The sequence below is a fragment of the Symphalangus syndactylus genome, chromosome 10 (assembly GCF_028878055.3).
Source record: "Symphalangus syndactylus isolate Jambi chromosome 10, NHGRI_mSymSyn1-v2.1_pri, whole genome shotgun sequence".
In the NCBI taxonomy this organism is placed as follows: domain Eukaryota; kingdom Metazoa; phylum Chordata; class Mammalia; order Primates; family Hylobatidae; genus Symphalangus; species Symphalangus syndactylus.
Genome location: NC_072432.2, coordinates 74,096,996 through 74,115,045, shown reverse-complemented (window position 1 = coordinate 74,115,045; position 18,050 = coordinate 74,096,996). Strand labels below are relative to the sequence as shown.

The 18,050-nt window shown below is 33.3% G+C and overlaps 1 long non-coding RNA gene across 1 annotated transcript; it reads left to right on the top strand.

Annotated features, from left to right (window-relative positions):
* Positions 1 to 734: 734 nt before the first annotated feature.
* On the top strand, positions 735 to 15,133 carry LOC134731641 (uncharacterized). Its single transcript, XR_010114088.1, has 3 exons — positions 735 to 842; positions 1,660 to 1,739; positions 14,850 to 15,133. It is a non-coding gene; the product is annotated as an uncharacterized lncRNA (long non-coding RNA).
* Positions 15,134 to 18,050: the final 2,917 nt, after the last annotated feature.

Genomic DNA, 18,050 nt, shown 5'->3' with positions numbered 1-18,050 from the left:
TGATAGGTGAAAGCGACTTTCCTTGTCTCAGATGAGCCTTTGGAACGTGCACTTTCGACTTAATGTTGAAATTAGTTAACACTTTTGGGGACTGTTGGGAAAACATGATTGGTTTTGAAATGTGAGGACATGAGATTTGGGAGGAGCCAGGGGTGGAATGATAAGATTTGTCTGTGTCCCCACCCAAATCTCACCTTCAGTTGTATTAATCTCCACCTGTCAATTATGGGGCCAGGTGGAGATAATTGAATCATGGGGGCGGTTTCCCTTATACTGTTCCTGTGGTAGTGAATAAGTTTCATGAGATCTGATGGTTTTATAAATGGGAGTTTCCTTGCAAAAGCTCTCTTGCCTTCCTGTCATCATGTAAGAACTGACTTTGCTTCTCATTCAACTTCCACCAATATTGTGAAGCTTCCCCAGTCATGTGGAACTGTGAGAAAATTAAACCTCTTTCCTCTATGAATTACCCAGTCTCAGGTATGTATGAGCAGCATGAGAACAGACTAAGAAAATATCACAGAGAATTTTTTTTTCATCAAATGGTTTTCTAATGTCCATTTTCCTGGCTTTTTTCGTCTTTGAAAACCATTTTCTATCTTCCTCTTCCTCAAGCACCTAAACTCTTATCTTCTCAACCGAGAAGAATATTTCCCAAAGCATTGTCTTTGGTCAAACCCTTCTCTGCCTGATTAAGTGCCATGAGGTCTGATGATTTTATAAAGAAGAGTTCGCCTACCCAAGCTCACTCTTCTCTTTGCCTGCTGCCATTCACGTAAGACGTGACTTGCTCCTCCTTGCCTTCTGCCATGATTGTGAGGCCTCCCCAGCCATGTGGAACTGTAAGTCCATTAAACCTCTTTTTCTTCTCAGTATTGGATATGTCTTTATCAGCAGCATGAAGATAGACTAGTATATTGCCCAATCTCTCTCATGGAGGCTCTGCCCACAGATCCTCAACAATCATAATTCAAAAAAATCCATAAGAAACTTTCTTAATTCATACTGACCCAAAATGAAACTGATCCCTGAAATAATACTTTTTCCTTCCTTTCCTACTTGTTAAATTTATAAAATTATATAAAAACACAGAAAGCTATGTGGATAGAAGAGATACATAATTTTCATAAAGTGATAAAAGGATGTGAGGCAAATATAAAAATGCAAGTGATGGTTTGTAGTAAAACTGGTTGATTCCATCAAAGATATTATCAGTTCTTTATGTTTGATAATTAAAAATGTATTTAATCATCAGTGCTGATGACCACTGAGGGGGAAGTACATGACTTAATAAAGGGCTTAAACATGAATCATAAATCACAAACCAAAGCCGTGGTTTGAAATTCATCAATAGTTCTTATTGTTAATTCTGAACTTGGTTATTAGATGACAATTAATAAATTATCAAAATGATGGTGTATGTGTTATTTTATAAAAACATATTTAAAAATTAACTAAATTTTCCACAAAACAAAAGCCTAGGAAAAAAAATCTTCCTTTTTTATCTTTACAAAACATATTCCTAGTATTATTTGCATTGTAACATCAAATTTCATTTTATGTTTATGAAAAATAATCAAAAAGAGCAAAGAGCAGAATGGAAATACTCCCTTCAATATTTAAAGGAAAAAAAAACCACTTTTGAATCCTTGTTCATAGGTATGTACATGAAGCCTTCCTGCAGACATCCACAGTGAACAAGTCTAAGGACCATAGCTTTCATTGGCCCCCAATGGAAGGTGAGAAGAAGTAAACATTAGTAACCTTAAAACAATGAGATTACAGAAAGTAAACGTTTGCAATATTGCATTTTCTCTTAATGTTTTGCCTATCAGAATTATTGTACATCAAGTGACTTTTTTGTAAACATTTTGTTTTGAGATAATTATAGATTAGCTGGATGTTGCAAAGAAGTGTATAAAGAAGTCCCATGTACACTTTCTCAAATCTCCCTCAATGTTATCATAATACACATTTATAATTAAAAATCAAAACCAATAAATTGACATCGGCACATTTTACAGAGCATATTCAGATTTCACATATTATAAAGTGCTCATGTGTGAGTGTGAATGTGTGTGTGTGTACCTGAATCTATGTAATTTTATTTCATGGGTACCCTTGTGTAACCATCAGGAAACTCAAGATACCCAACTGTACCATTACTACAATATTCCCTCATGTTATCTCTTTATACCCACACATCCACTGCCCACTATCCCTAACACCTAGAGATCACTAACCAATTTTCATTTCTATTGTTATGCTGTTTCACAAATGTTACATAAATGGAATGATGTAGTTTGTATCCTTTTGAAATTTGCTTTTTCATTCAGTATAGTTTGTGTGAGGTTCATCCAAGTTATCTGTAAGTCAATAATAGCTCATTCTTTTTTATTGCTAATTCGTATTCCATAGAATGAATGTACCACAGCATATTTAACCATTCACTCATTTAAGGACATTTGGTAGTTTCCAGCTTTGGGCTGTTACAAATAAAACTGCTATGAACATTTGTGTACAAGTTTCTTTGTGAAAATAAGACTTCATATCTGTGACATAAATGCCCAAGAGTGCAACTGTTAGGCTGTATGGTAAGTCATTTTCATCATCAATTTTTGATGATATGTGGTTATAGCCATGCCCATTGCACCCTCAACTTATCCAACAAGAACAAGATGAATTGGATCCAATAATATAATAAATCTCCTTGAAAAGAAAATATTAGAACACACAAAAATATTCAACATATACAAAAAAAAACAGTGAAATGAAATAGCCGATGGAATATTAAATAAATAAAAGGAAAATTCAAATATCAAATGAATATCCTTGTATATAAATGGTGTAACATATTTCTATATTTAAACGTGAAGCATCCTAAGAGTAGAGAAATAATTATCTTAATGAAGTAGTAGCCACACAACTTTTACTTAATTGATTTATTCAAAATATATTCTTCAATCTTATTCTATCTCTTTAAAAATTGTTCCACACTCCTAACACTTATATTCCAGTATTTGAATGAGTAACTCATCTCACTTGGTCCCAAACTGACATTTCAAAATATGTGTTCAAATACATTTGCAGAGATACTTTTGAGTTCATTCAAGCCGAGCAGTACTTCTTATCTTTTGAAATGTCAGGTAGCTGGTCTAAAGAAAATGGAAACAGATCGCTTTTTAAAGATCATCACAGATGTGGGCATAGGATTGTGACTTGGTTTGTACAAGCATACTGTGGGGAAATATATTTATTTGTGTGCAAAGTGTTTATTTTATGGAAAAAAAGGAAAAGCACTTGCAAAGTAAAAATCAACCATCTTAATTATTTCATATTATGAGTTTTACTTGAAGTCCTCTTATATCTTCCCCTTTTGGATGTTTTCATGGCTTTTAGTTTATTATCATGCAGTAATATTATTATACTATGAAAACCCAAGAACCTTATTACCTAGATAAAATATTTTAATCATGTTTTTGAAACCCAAATTTGACAATAAAATATTAAAAACAAAACATTTCCAAAGATTAATATGAAAACATCAATGTATCCTTAATCCCACATGAATAAATACTAAATTTATATTTGTTTAAAATCATTAAAATTTACTGATTAATTTTTGCTTTATATATAGTAGATTGAATCCATTTTAGATGGCCCCTGAAAATGTACTAAAGTTATTAACAAGAATATTTTTAAAACAAACACATTCAACATTACAAAGGGCAAAAGAACAGGAAAAGAGAAGACAGGAAAATATTTTGGAAGCTGAACAGCAAATGAATGAGTGGTAAATAATCTAATAGACCAAGAAAGCTAAATCCTAAATCAACAGGTAGGAAAACTAAATAGCAACCCGACTTTTTCCACAAGAAACCTCTGAAATGTGTGGTATTAGGTAACCCTGGTAGTGGAATGATGGGATGAAAACAGTTTCGTTGAAAGTGTGTTTCAAAAGTATCCTGTTTCCAGATTCTGGTCACTAATCCGGTCACTTAACTAACTAGATTGCCTACTGCCTTACCCCATTCAAAACTGCAGTTTTATTCACTAAGAAAAGTAATACAGAAAGCTCTGTTCTAGTTTATATCAGGCAGAATGAAGATAAGAATAGCTTCGTAAATATCGTATGCTATATTAATTGCCTGTTGCTGTAAACCAAATTATCCCAACACTTATTTGCTAAAAACAACATTTATTATTCACAGTTTCTGTAGATCTAGAAACTGGGCTCAGCATAGATGAGTTCTGTGGCTCATGGTTTCTCACAGGCTGAAATTAAGTTGTTGGATGGAACTGTAGTCATCTCAAGGCCCAACTTCAATTCATTAGAAGCAAGGCCTTGGGTCAGCCAGAATATCAGAATATCAGAAGGTGAGATTATGGTGGACATCTCAGAAAGTGTGTCTCTACCACGCATGGCCTTTGTTCACTGAACCACAGAATTGCCAAGAATATTTTTAAAACAAACACATTCAACATTACAAAGGGCAAGAGAACGTGAAAAGAGAAAATGCCTACTCAGCTTTGAAGTCATGAGATGACCATAAAAAATGGAAGAGTACAAGAAAAGGGCTTTTGAAAATTAAATGTATATGATTGAAGTGAAAAAACACTTAACTCTACTTTTAGAAAATAAAACAATGAGGCAAAAACCTGAGAAACAACAAAGGAATGTAAGAAATTCAGAGGACTTGTAAAATGGCCAAAGTATTATGTATTATTATTCTAAAATAATTCCAGAAATGCAAGTAATAAAATTGTCGAATAATTGAAATAAAACATCTAAAAATGAAGGGCTCAAGCTTGCATAAAGAAAGCCAATACCCCATACCAAGTGATCAGGAAAATCAGTAAAAATAACCTTACGCAAAGGCACATGGACATGACATTTCAGAACAATAATGAAAAAGAGAAGACGCTATTAGTTTCTAGAAAGAGAGACAAACATAACAAAATAAAGCAAGAAATGTGGAAAGAGAATCAGTATCACTTTACAGCAAGACTGGAAAATAGACCACAATGGAGCCATGTCTTCAAAATGCAGAAAAAAAAAATAGTTTAGACCTTGACTCTTTCATCCAGCTGAATTATCAACACATATGAAGCTTGAATTCATTTTTCTTCTTAGTATTGCTCATTCAACCTTTTTTAGGAAGGTACTGGTTGATATGCTGTATCAAAACATGAGTGTAAATCAAGGAGTAACAACACATTGGATTCAGAAAATGTATATGCAGCACTGAGATAAAAGAGAACAGAATTTTCAGAATATGGTCAAGGATGATCCCAAGATGAGATATGTACCTCAGGCATGGAATCCAGCCAACCAGTCCATATTGAACAGATCAGAGGCTATTGGAGATATTTCTATAAAAAGATAAAATTGATGGAATGCCTGATACATATTAATGCGAGGAGAAACATCTAAGATCATTGGCAGATAATTTGGGGTTATTTCAGTGATAAGTGGAAAGAACCAGACAATTATTCAGGAAAAACGATATTTTAAGGAAATGACAAGCAATCATAAGATAGATCTTGACTCACCTATCAATAGCATTCACATGGTAATAATGTGAATAGTTAATGTAGATGCAATAAAACTTTTGATAAGTAGGAGTGATGGAAAGATGGGAATGAATGGTTGCAGAGGGAAATGAAAGAAAATCAAGTTCTTATTTTTATTATTGCAAATTCAACAGATAATACATAAAATTTTAAGAAATAGAGATGCTAACATATGTACATAGTATTTAGAGATAGTGTTATATGCACAGATAATCAGCTAAAATGTTTGAAATTGTTGATTTTGGATATTTCATTCAAAGTTAGGAACAATGAATCACTGTCTCAGAAACCATATAGAATTATGTGATTCTTACATGCATGTATAACATTGATAAAAATAAAACTAAAGCAAAAATAATATGGTTTTTGTGTTTTTTTAATATTTTGCAAATGCTTAACATATTATATGTAACATTCTTCAATTTGGATTTTATATCTCAGCATTATATTTCCAGCTTCTATACATGTGAATAAATGTGTATATCTTTTGGTTATTTGTGTAGTTTTACACTATTCTGATCATATGGATTGATGCACAATTTAATGATCCATTTTTTTACTGTTGAATTGAAGGATTGTAAATAGGGACATTTTAATCTTAACTAAATATTGCCAAGTTGTTTCCTAAAATGCTTATAAACCTTTCAATGGAAATATTTCAAGTTTGGCAAGAGATAAATATTGTTGCCCTTCCCCTCCCAAAGCAGGAAGTAGTTCAGCTTTGACAAATGTTTCTCAGTAAAGTTTTCATTTACTTTATTGTTAAATTTTGATAGTGTCTTTTCTCTAAGGAGTATATGGGGTTTCATGTTTTTCCTATGCAACAATTAATGCAGGAGGACAGTGAAGCAAAGTCAATAGAGATTTTGTAGAAAAATAATTGTAATTCAAAAATATTATTCTTAGCAAACATATTGTTCATATGTGTGGAAAACATCCAGAGCCATGTATAACTTCAAAAGAACAAAACCTTAATATATTTTCCTTTAACAATTTCTGGACCACAAAGAGATGAATGAAATATCAACTAAGGAAGGCTATTCAACAGGTAAAAACTAATATAAATGTACAAAAGCTCTAACTTATGTGGGGAGGGATAGGATGTTAGTGGATATAAATAACTGTTGTAATTATAACTCCAAAATAGAATGTTTAAGTCTAAACAATCTGGAAAGACAAATTTATTTCTTTATGAAATTTATAACCTGAAGATATATTAAATATGAACTAAGAAAAATGCTGGGAAAGTAATATAAGGAAAATGAGTAAAAGAGTGTAAAAATAGTTTAATTTTAATATTAATGTAACTCATCTTTTTTAAATGAACATGTCAAAATATTTAAGTACTTGAATTGAAATCAGGACCCTATTTTAAAAATTACAGAAGAAAATAAGTCAGCAAAACAAAAGATGTAACAAAAAGGAATTAAAAAAACATAAAATCAAACTATACATTGGACCAAATACAATGTTATGGAAATAAATATAAACGATTAAATTCCTTGATTAAAAGTTAAGATACTCATGTCCTTTGCAGCGACATGGATGAAGCTGGAAGCCATCATTCTCAGCAAATTAACACAAGAACAGAAAACCAAACACCGCATGTTCTCACTCATATGTGGGAGTTGAACAATGAGAACACATGGACACAAGGAGGGGAACATCACACACCGGGGCCTGTCGCGGGGTTGGGGACAAGGGGAGAGAGAGCATGAGGAAAAAGACCTAATGCATGCAGGGCTTAAAAACTAGATGACGGGTTGACAGGTGCAGCAAACCACCATGGCACATGTATACCTATGTAACAAACCTGCACGCTCTGCACATGTATCCCAGAACTTTAAAAAAAAAAAAAAAAAAGGTTAAGATACTCAAGCTGAGTAACAGGGAGAAGCTATTTAGTATTGTTGGTTCATGCATGATCTCACCCAGAAAATGACCTTTCAAACAAAACCTGATGGATAGAAAATTTTTTAATGATTTAGATAATATTTGAAGGGATGGAGAGAAAAATACATGACCGTGTCAACAATGAGATAAAATGAAATATCCTTTGACTTCTCTATGGAGTTTCTTTTCATTTTTCAATGATATGCTCAAATATAACTTCTTATTTAAGTATTTACCAATAGCCCACAATCTTAAAGACTGAATTGTCAGGGGCAGGGGAGATGTTCGTCAAAGGGTACAAGGTTTCAGTTACACAGGATAAATAAGTTTGGCACCGTGATTATAGTTAATAATAATGATTATGTACTTGGAAATTGCTAAGAGAGTAGGTCTTAAATGTTCTCCCCACAAAAATATGAAAAATATTTGCTGAGGATTATGTTAATTAGCTTTATTTAACCATTGCACAATGCATACATATCAAAACATCATATTGAACACTATGAATATGTACAATTTTTATTTGTCAATATATCTTAATAAAAAATGAATGAATGACTCTCTACTCTTGTGTATTTTTATTACTTCCAAGGGAACAGTTGGACTTGGTGGTTCCAATGATCTTCCTTTACTTCATGAAGTCTTTAGTGGCAGAAAATGTGTGCTAGTCATATTTGTTGACAGTGTCATTTCTAGAATAATCTGAAATGTTTTATGTATTCAAATCGTATTATGAATTGACCTAAATGATTTAATATTATCTGTCTCACAATTCATAAGCAGGTAACTTTTCCTAAATTATCACACTTTGTAATTTTGTTATAAGCACCATATATTAGAATTACGACTAACTCATACATCCTTGAATGTCTTAGGAATATTTTCAAGGTCTAAGATAATGGTATATTAACTTGCAAAACATTGAAAATAAAATGGTGATTTTTAAAGTATTTTTGCATTTAGAAGACATACATATTTTTAGCCTAGCAACACAAAAATATATCAAAATTATGTATTTATATAAATACATACATTAATGCATTTCCCCCATTTTCTGCTCTTTTCCACATTCTTAATAAACATTCTTTTACATGTTCTATTTTAGAACAGTAGCAAAATTGGGAAAGAAGACATAATTTGAGACAAACTGCTTCATATTTTTGGCATTACCTTAAGGAAATCATGGAAGTCGCTATAATATCAAGGATTAAATTTGGATCTAGGTTTATGTTGAGTTTTTTTCTCTTGAGTGGAATAGTTTTATTCTTCTAGCTTAATGAAAAAGTTTTGATGGTATCCTAGGTGTCAATTTCATTTAGAAGTCTAAATTAAAAAAGAAAAAACAAACCTTGTTTTAGTTATAAGTCATTTAAATCAGTTTCACTATTTTACTTAAGTAAAAAGCAGCTTTTAGTTAACATATTTTGGAGAGACATACATTAAATTTCTAATAAAACTGTACACCTATTTTACATATGTATAATTGGTATTCAAAGTTGCACACAGCTACTGCCAAAATTGCTATAATTGTGTTTGCAAGTGTGGCTGAGAAAGCTCAATGCCTGATGAAGAGCCATTTTCATGATTTTTACAATTCTTTCCTATAGCTTTTTATAGAACTAAATTGTTTTATTGTTTTCTAGTTAGTTTCAGCTTCCACCTTATAGTCCGGCATGCTTACATCTTCCCTGTCTTGGAAACTACTAATTAGTGAAGACAAATCTATCTATTTATTCCAGTTCTTTTCAGGTGTTTAGGTGTTCTAAGTTGTGTGAATTTTGCTTTGAGTTGTATTGCACTTTCTTTGTATCCTTTCTGTCTGTGTGCAGTTCTCAGATCTGAAATAAGGAACTCTATTGAAAGACATTTTAGGTGCCCACTGATTACATTGAAACACAATAGGATTTCAAGTCATGGATCTTTTAGGAATTAAGTGTCTATAATTTGGTTTGCAGTGGAAGGAAAATATTCATTGTTCAATGTTCATTGACCTAAAGCATATAAATTAACGGCAATATTATTGCTAAACAGAATGCCTACCAAGCTGTATAGGACACACACATAAAATCTTTAATGCAAAATCTGTATTTGTGAATGAATTGATGAAGATATCTGTGGCCAGCTTGTGAAACTTGGAAAGATTTGTTTCTGCAATCCTCTGCTTCTCTGTGGTAAGAATGCCTGCTTGAAACAAAAATGTGTTCAGTTCACAACTCAAATACTTTGGAAATTCTGTTGGAATTTACATTGACTAAGAATGTTGCTGGGAAACCACTCATTCTAAAAGAAAATTGTGTCTAATTACATACTTTTTCCCAACCTTTATGTTATGTTGCTTTACAAGTCATTTCCTTAACTATAAACAAATTATTATGAAAATTATAATATCACCTGTACTATTGATACATGTAGGGCAGCATGATTATATTGTTATAAGCATCATTGAGAGTGCACTGTTCCCAAACCTCACTGATTCTTCTCTTTTCTCATTTAGTGTCTTATATAGAGAGGATACAATGTGATAAATTTCTGGACAGGCAATTAGTGACCTACTGTTCTTTCCATCATATGGAAAAGTTAACACAACCTTTTTCTATAGACTAATTGCCCCACAGTTTTTTTGATAACACACTCTATCATTGAAATATTTTGGACAAATATTTCAACACATTTTTATTTATTTATGAAGTATGTAATTCTGCTTCTTTACTTATGGATTATATACATTGTAAACCATCACAAAATCCAGATGAGTTAATGATTATTGAAAATTATTTTAATTAATTAATATGTGCAATTATACTTCAAATGATCATTTTGATGACTTAGAAAAAATCTTGCTGACCTCTTGTCCTTTAATTTAGACTGTCATCGCTTTTGTCTTACAGTGTGGCCTATAACAATAATGAATTTGGTTTATAAATATCAGTGCTGCAATTTTTTGATGGTTGATTTTATGTGAATTATTAAATCTTATATTATCTTTAATACATGTTTATTTGGCAGAAATATTTGTAAGCAACTCTTATAGTTTGTGAGTTTGGTTAATTAAAACTATAAATCATAGTGTGTAATTCCACTCAACTATGCACGTGCAAACTTCAAGAAGTCACCAAATGCTTAGGAAAATAAAAGATTAAGTGTGACACTGTCAGTTTCTCCAGGATGTGGAGCTTCTACACTTTACACAGGACACATTGCATGCCATCTGTGACATGCTGACCACTCAAAAAGGGATGAAGCAGGGAACCTATGTCTGTATATTCAAACACTCCAAAGAATTTACAAATAGCCTCCTTAGACCAGTTGTCTTGTAACTGGAGTATACATACCCTGGAGTTATAAGATAAAAGCACAGATGGTTTTAAGGAAATTAATTTTCCAATCCTCACTTCTGTATATATTATAATACTGATAAGGCTTCTGAATCAAGCAACTCCTTTCCTACTTTCTCTTTCAATTAAGATTATTCCCAGTTTATACCAAAAAGGAATACTTCTCATCTATTCAATGGCTAATTACTTTGTATTGTGCCAAGCTGTAAATATTTCCAGTGTTTTACACACACACACACAATCATACACAGATGCACACAGGATAAACTAGATATTGATGTCAGAATTGGGAAAATGAATAATTCTGATGACTAGAAAACAAATGCTTTTTCAGGTGTTTTTTTTAAATCACACTTTTCAACAAAATTGAAGGAGAACCAAATTTAGTGATTTAATAATTTTATCAGAGACAGCTCATTAAACATATTTTAATGGGAAATCAGCAATGATTTTTGGTACAAAACTCAGGGTTTAAGGATTCGGTTACATGCTTATAACAAATACTTTGTTCTATCTATTTATTTATATGAATATAGATTCTTCATGCTCAGACCTATTTTTTAATAAAGAAATAGAATGGATGTTGAACTCTGCACTGTTCTCATGATAAATAAAATTCATCTATGGATACATGATAGAAGATCTTTGATCAACTGTATGTTACTTTTATATGTAATAGGAAAGACATGTCAAGCTAGAATAACTTTTTAAAAACTTTACTTTTTACTATCTTATGCTCCTAGGAAATTTTAAAAAATGATTTTAAATTTAAACACATATTTTATATCATACAGAAACAATGAAAGAGTTTAAACAAAATATTTAAGTGTATTATATACAGTCAAATAAAATCCTGTGGAGGAATTGGGATTTAATTTTGATCTAAAGACAAAAACAAACATGTGCAACTCGTGTATTTATTTTAAATCTGTGGTGCTGTGTGTTGAGTGTCATTGATAGTTAGATCCCATTGGATGTAATTAAAGGACTGACATAATATGTCCACTTTTAAATACGAGTATTTAAAAGAAGCAAAATTTCAATGTCTTAGCTACTTTAAACTGTTACAATTTAATCATCAACCTGGAAACTTTTTGAGAACACTTATTTTATTCTAAATTCTTATGGTAGTATATAAGGAAAATGCATGCTTTTAAAAATCACTGCTTTAGATTAACATCATTAAAACATCCATCCATATTAGAACTTACTAATGATAAGATCAAATGAGGCCGGGCTTGGTGGCTCATGCCTGTAATCCCAGCACTTTGGGAGGCCGAGGTGGGCGGATCACGAGGTCAGGAGATAGAGACCATCCTGGCTAACATGGTGAAACCCCATCTCTACTAAAAATACAAAAAAATTAGCCGGGCGTGGTGGCGGGCACCTGTAGTCCCAGCTACAGGAGGTTGAGGCAGGAGAATGGTGTGAACCCGGGAGGCAGAGCTTGCAGTGAGCTGAGATCCTGCCACTGCACTCCAGCCTGGACGACAAGACTCCATCTCAAAAAAAAAAAAAAAAAAAATCAAATCATATTTTAACCATTACATAAGTGTACTTGTATATTGTAATGGAGAGAGAGAGAGAGAGAAAGATAGCATGTATGAATACGAGACAATGACAGAAGATTTAAAAGTCCCAATAGTGTCTGTTCATGTCCTTCGCCCACTTTTTGATGGGGTTGTTTGTTTTTTTCTTGCAAATTTGTTTGAGTTCACTGTAGATTCTGGATATTAGCCCTTTGTCAGACGAGTAGGTTGCAAAAATTTTCTCCCATTCTGTAGGTTGCCTGTTCACTCTGATGGTAGTTTCTTTTGCTGTGCAGAAGCTCTTTAGTTTAATTAGATCCCATTTGTCAATTTTGGCTTGTGTTGCCATTGCTTTTGGTGTTTTAGACATGAAGTCCTTGCCCATGCCTATGTCCTGAATGGTAATGCCTATGTTTTCTTCTAGGGTTTTTATGGTTTTAGGTCTAACATGTAAGTCTTTAATCCATCTTGAATTAATTTTTGTATGAGGTGTAAGGAAGGGATCCAGTTTCAGCTTTCTACATACGGCTAGCCAGTTTTCCCAGCACCATTTATTAAATAGGGAATCCTTTCCCCATTGCTTGTTTTTGTCAGGTTTGTCAAAGATCAGATAGTTGTAGATATGTGGCATCATTTCTGAGGGCTCTGTTCTGTTCCACTGATCTATATCTCTGTTTTGGTACCAGTACCATGCTGTTTTGGTTACTGTAGCCCATTTATGCAGCCAAAAAACACATGCAAAAATGCTCATCATCACTGGCCATCAGAGAAATGCAAATCAAGACCACAATGAGATACCATCTCACACCAGTTAGAGTGGTGATCATTAAAAAGTCAGGAAACAACAGGTGCTGGAGAGGATGTGGAGAAACAGGAACACTTTTTACACTGTTGGTGGGACTGTAAACTAGTTCAACCATTGTGGAAGTCAGTGTGGCGATTCCTCAGGGATCTAGAACTACAAATACCATTTGACCTAGCCATCCCATTACTGGGTATATACCCAAAGGACTATAAATCATGCTGCTATAAAGACACATGCACACGTATGTTTATTGCGGCACTATTCACAATAGCAAAGACTTGGAACCAACCCAAACGTCCAACAACGATAGACTGGATTAAGAAAATGTGGCACATATACACCACGGAATACTATGCAGCCATAAAAATGATGAGTTCATGTCCTTTGTAGGGACATGGATGAAACTGGAAATCATCATTCTCAGTAAACTGTCGCAAGGTCAAAAAACCAAACGCCGCATGTTCTCACTCCTAGGTGGGAATTGAACAATGAGAACACATGGACACAGGAAGGGGAACATCACACTCTGGAGACTGTTGTGGGGTAGGGGGAGGGGGGAGGGATAGCATTAGGAGATATACCTAATGCTAAATGACGAGTTAATGGGTGCAGCACACCAACATGGCACATGGATACATATGTAACAAACCTGCACATTGTGCATATGTACCCTAAAACTTAAAGTACAATAAAAAAAAAAGTCCCAATACTTATTTTACTGGAATAAGTTTAATTACTGGTATTCTTGAATGCAATCAACAGTAATTCTGTGTTGCGTTTTCTAGATTAGAAGAATTGCTGCTACCTAATGCATCCTGTGTTTGAGAATAGACTTCTATGTCAAAGTAAATTTTTTAAAGTATAATTGCTTTATTATAATTACTATTACTGCTGCTATTACTATGATGAATTGTGTTTAGGGCACAGGAAATTTAACCAATTTTTCATGGGTCATTATACAGCACTGTCCATTGGTCACATTTGTAAGGCCATATGTGATTTTAACATCCTTTCTGGACTTAAAACTATTACATCATCTGGGAAGAATATTATTATATATTTAAAAATTCTGCTTTCATTGATGCTTCTAAATAGTTTCAGATACCAAATTGCTGTTTTCATAACATCTCTGCTTTAAATTAAAAGAAAAGACTTCTCAACTTAAGTTCTCTTTGCTTCTAATTGGTAAGAAACAAAGTTTTTCAATAAACAAAAATTACACAGATGAATACACATATTGCATTTTAGAATGAAGACATAATGTAACAGCATTATTCACTTAGGGAACATAGAAAAAATAAGTGATTAAAATAATCCTATTATCCAAATGTCATGATCCACATTGATTTACTCTATGAAAGGATAGGAAATAATACAATATAAAAATCAATTCAAAAGTTAATACATTAATAAAAGTAAGATCATTTTATTATACTTTGCCCCAATGATGTTAAAAATGTTTTTTATAACAATGATGACTTTTTTGGTTATATTATAATAGAAATATTAAAATAAGAGGAATAGTGTCTATATTGTATATTTTACGTTTTCTTTGTACCACTTATTTTGTATATGCTGTTCTTTTTAATATTTATAATCTTTTGACTACATTTTCTTTGTGCTACTTACTTATGTCTAATGTGCGTGCATACCTCTGACTGTATTTTCTCTCTTTTTTGTTTGTTTGTTCCTGGTCACACAAATGGACTACAGTTGCCAGGCATTTTTAGTGATGCACGGCCTCACCACTTAAATCCAGTTTATTGAATCTGAAGTGATTTGCTCCTCTTCCTGGACTACACAATAAACACCCTCCAATGTCCTCAGCCATGCTCTTCCCATCATTTGGCTGGAAGGGGAGGAATTCAAGGCCTTGGAGTGGGGGAAGCTACAATTTGGAAGAATCCTGGAGGCACAGATTACCGTGAAGTAGCATCCCCATGAGAGTCTGTTTCTTCTGTGATATAAGCAAGAAATAAATGAATTGTGCAAATCCAGTGAGAGTTAGTCATCTCTGTGTTAAATCAGTTAGCTACTCTGGCTCATACATCATCTTCTGGCTGCTTTTGAGTCATAGCTTGGTTAAGATGAGGTCATCTAAGGTGTTCATCATTTCAAACTGTCCTTCTTACTATTGCCAAGGTAACTTTTATGTAAAACAGCCATTTAATGGCAGCTTATTTCTACATTATTCCTATCTTTCACAGTCCTAATATAGTTCACATTATGACCCTAACTCTATTGATATTTTATTTTTATTTTTATTATTTATTTATTATTTATCTATTTTTGAGACAGTCTCACTCTATCATCCAGGCTGGAGTGCAATGGTGTGATCTCAGCTCACTGCATCCTCGGCCTCCTGAGTTTAAGCGATTCTCCTGCCTCAGCCTCCTAAGTAGCTAGGATTACAGGCACCTACCATCATGCCTGGTTAATTTTTGTATTTTTGTAGAGACAGAGTTTTGCCATGTTACCCAGGCTGGTCTCGAACTCCTGGGCTCAAGTGCTCTGCCTGCCTTGGCCTCCCAAAGTACTGGGATTAGAGGCATGAGACACCTCACCCAGCCACCCTTGATATTTTAATGTTTGTTTTATTTATTTTTCATGTTTATCTCACCATTGAGCCGCTGCCTCTCTCTCTCTCTCTCTCTCTCTCTCTCCTCTCTGTCTCTCTCGGCCTCCCCCGCCCGCCCCACCCCACAAACACGCAAATCTCAACATTCCTTCCAGATGATAGTAAAATTCACATTCTCTCTAAGCCTTTACTGGCTATCTCCATCCTCTTTACATTTCCGGCCCCATACATGAAGCCCCCATCTCATCTCCTACCATGCTGTCCCTTTCACATTGTCCTTCATGCTCTGTTTGCAACACACCAAGTTGTTTCACTTAGGATGCCAGCACTTATTTACCCATTTTCTTAAAACGCTCTTACCCTAAAACCCCTTATACTTTGCACCCTCATGTCATTCAAATTTCTTATTGCCATCCTAGAATTTCAATTGCCCTCTTCTAAATAGCTCTCCTGCAGGCTGTTATGCTGCATCTCTTTATCGCGCTTTGCTCTTTTCTAGCGCTTACAACTATCTGATATTGGACATGTCTGTTTATTTAATTTTCTGTTCCCTTCCGTAGAATGTAAACTTGCTCAGAGAAGGGGATCGGTCTGTTCTGCACTATGTGTTCACTGTCCAAAGCAGTTTCTGCCCTATAATTGGGGCTCAGTAAAAATCTGTTTAATAAACAGATGAATGAATCAATAAGTGTACCCTTCTGAAAAACTATGTTAATGATGATGAAAACCAAAATCAAAAGAGTTTCAGATATTTTCCCTATTTGTAACCTCATTTGAGTCTGTTTCTCTCTCTCCCTCCTTCCCTATTTCTCCTTCACGTATTACATTCTTTAAACATGTAGATAGTGAGGCTTAAAATTACCCTACCCTGTTAGAACATTGCAGTGGCAAAGGAAGAATCCATACATTTTTACTCCTGAGTGTGATACCATGATAATATGCACACAACACCAGTTTGTAGATTCAGTCTTATATATAATACCTAGTTATTTGTGTTTTAGTGTTTCTTTAGTGTTTCACCAATATTTTAATATTTGGTATCGTTATAACTAGATTATAAATATTTTAAAAGAAAAGATCATATATTAGCATTATAGTAAGAGGTTGCATTTGCTCAAATAGTTCCATTTATTTACTTACCTATTGATTTATTTGTTCAGAAAATAAACTCTAGTTTAATGTAGTATCATTTAAAGTCTTACTTTAAATGTAACATGGCTTCCTGCTTATATAGAATATATGTTCTACAAATAAAGTACTATTTTCTAGGCTTTTAAAAATAATAAACACATAATGAAATAATAGTAATGTTTTATGCTTGGTGGATAGCAATAACAACCATAAATCTCTTTTTTTGGCAATTCTCCTTAGTCTGAAGTGAATACTGTTTTGATAAATTAATTGAATAAATAAATGACTAAAATGAATTTTATCATGTCATTTCTTTCAAGTGATACACCATGTGCCACAAAATGCTGCTACCTTTCACACATTGGGTGTCCTTCTTTATATTTAGACATATTTTTGCTCATGCAAAATGTTCTCAAATAGTTGTAAAACAGAAAGAAGAATAATTTAACATCATGGTAATAATTTATGCTGCATTTTTTCTAAAACAAAGAAAAAGCAATCTTTTCTCCACTGCCATATAAGCTATGTATAGGATTTGCATCAAAATATAATGTTTGCACTGATACACAATTGTGAGCCCTCTTAGGGACTGGCCTGTTTGAGATTTCTTGCATACTTTTACATTTTGCCTTTGGATTGCAGATGAAGCTGAAAAATGTGTGTGTACATCATGTTCTTTCTGACTCTTTCTTTGGGATGGCTTCTTTAACTGGATTTTGCCTAGTGTATTACTTACTATCTTCTGTCCATTCAAGATATTTTCCAATCAGCTCCTTTAAAAGGAAAAAAGTGACTATTTATATATTTTCTTAATCTTTGATTTTAATTATTAACTTCACGAGGTATTTTCAACTTAATCGGAAACAATTCCTAGATCACTTTTCTAAGGAAGCACACTCTTTTGCTAGCACCCTCTGCCATTGCCTTTTTTATTTCTCTTCACAGCTCTGAAGTCACCTATTTTAAGTTTTTCATGCATTTACTTACTCTCTGCCTTCCTCCTCTGGCATAAGCTTCATGAAACCAGGTACTTTTATCACAGCTTTTTAAATTATTATGTCCCTATATCCTGGCACATAGTGTGATTAATCAATATTTACTGAATGAATGAATGGATGGATGGCTGAATTCATATTTTAATTCTAATTCATTATATCCCAGGAGAAGTTTTTGGCACAGAACATTAACTAGACTAAATCTAACCA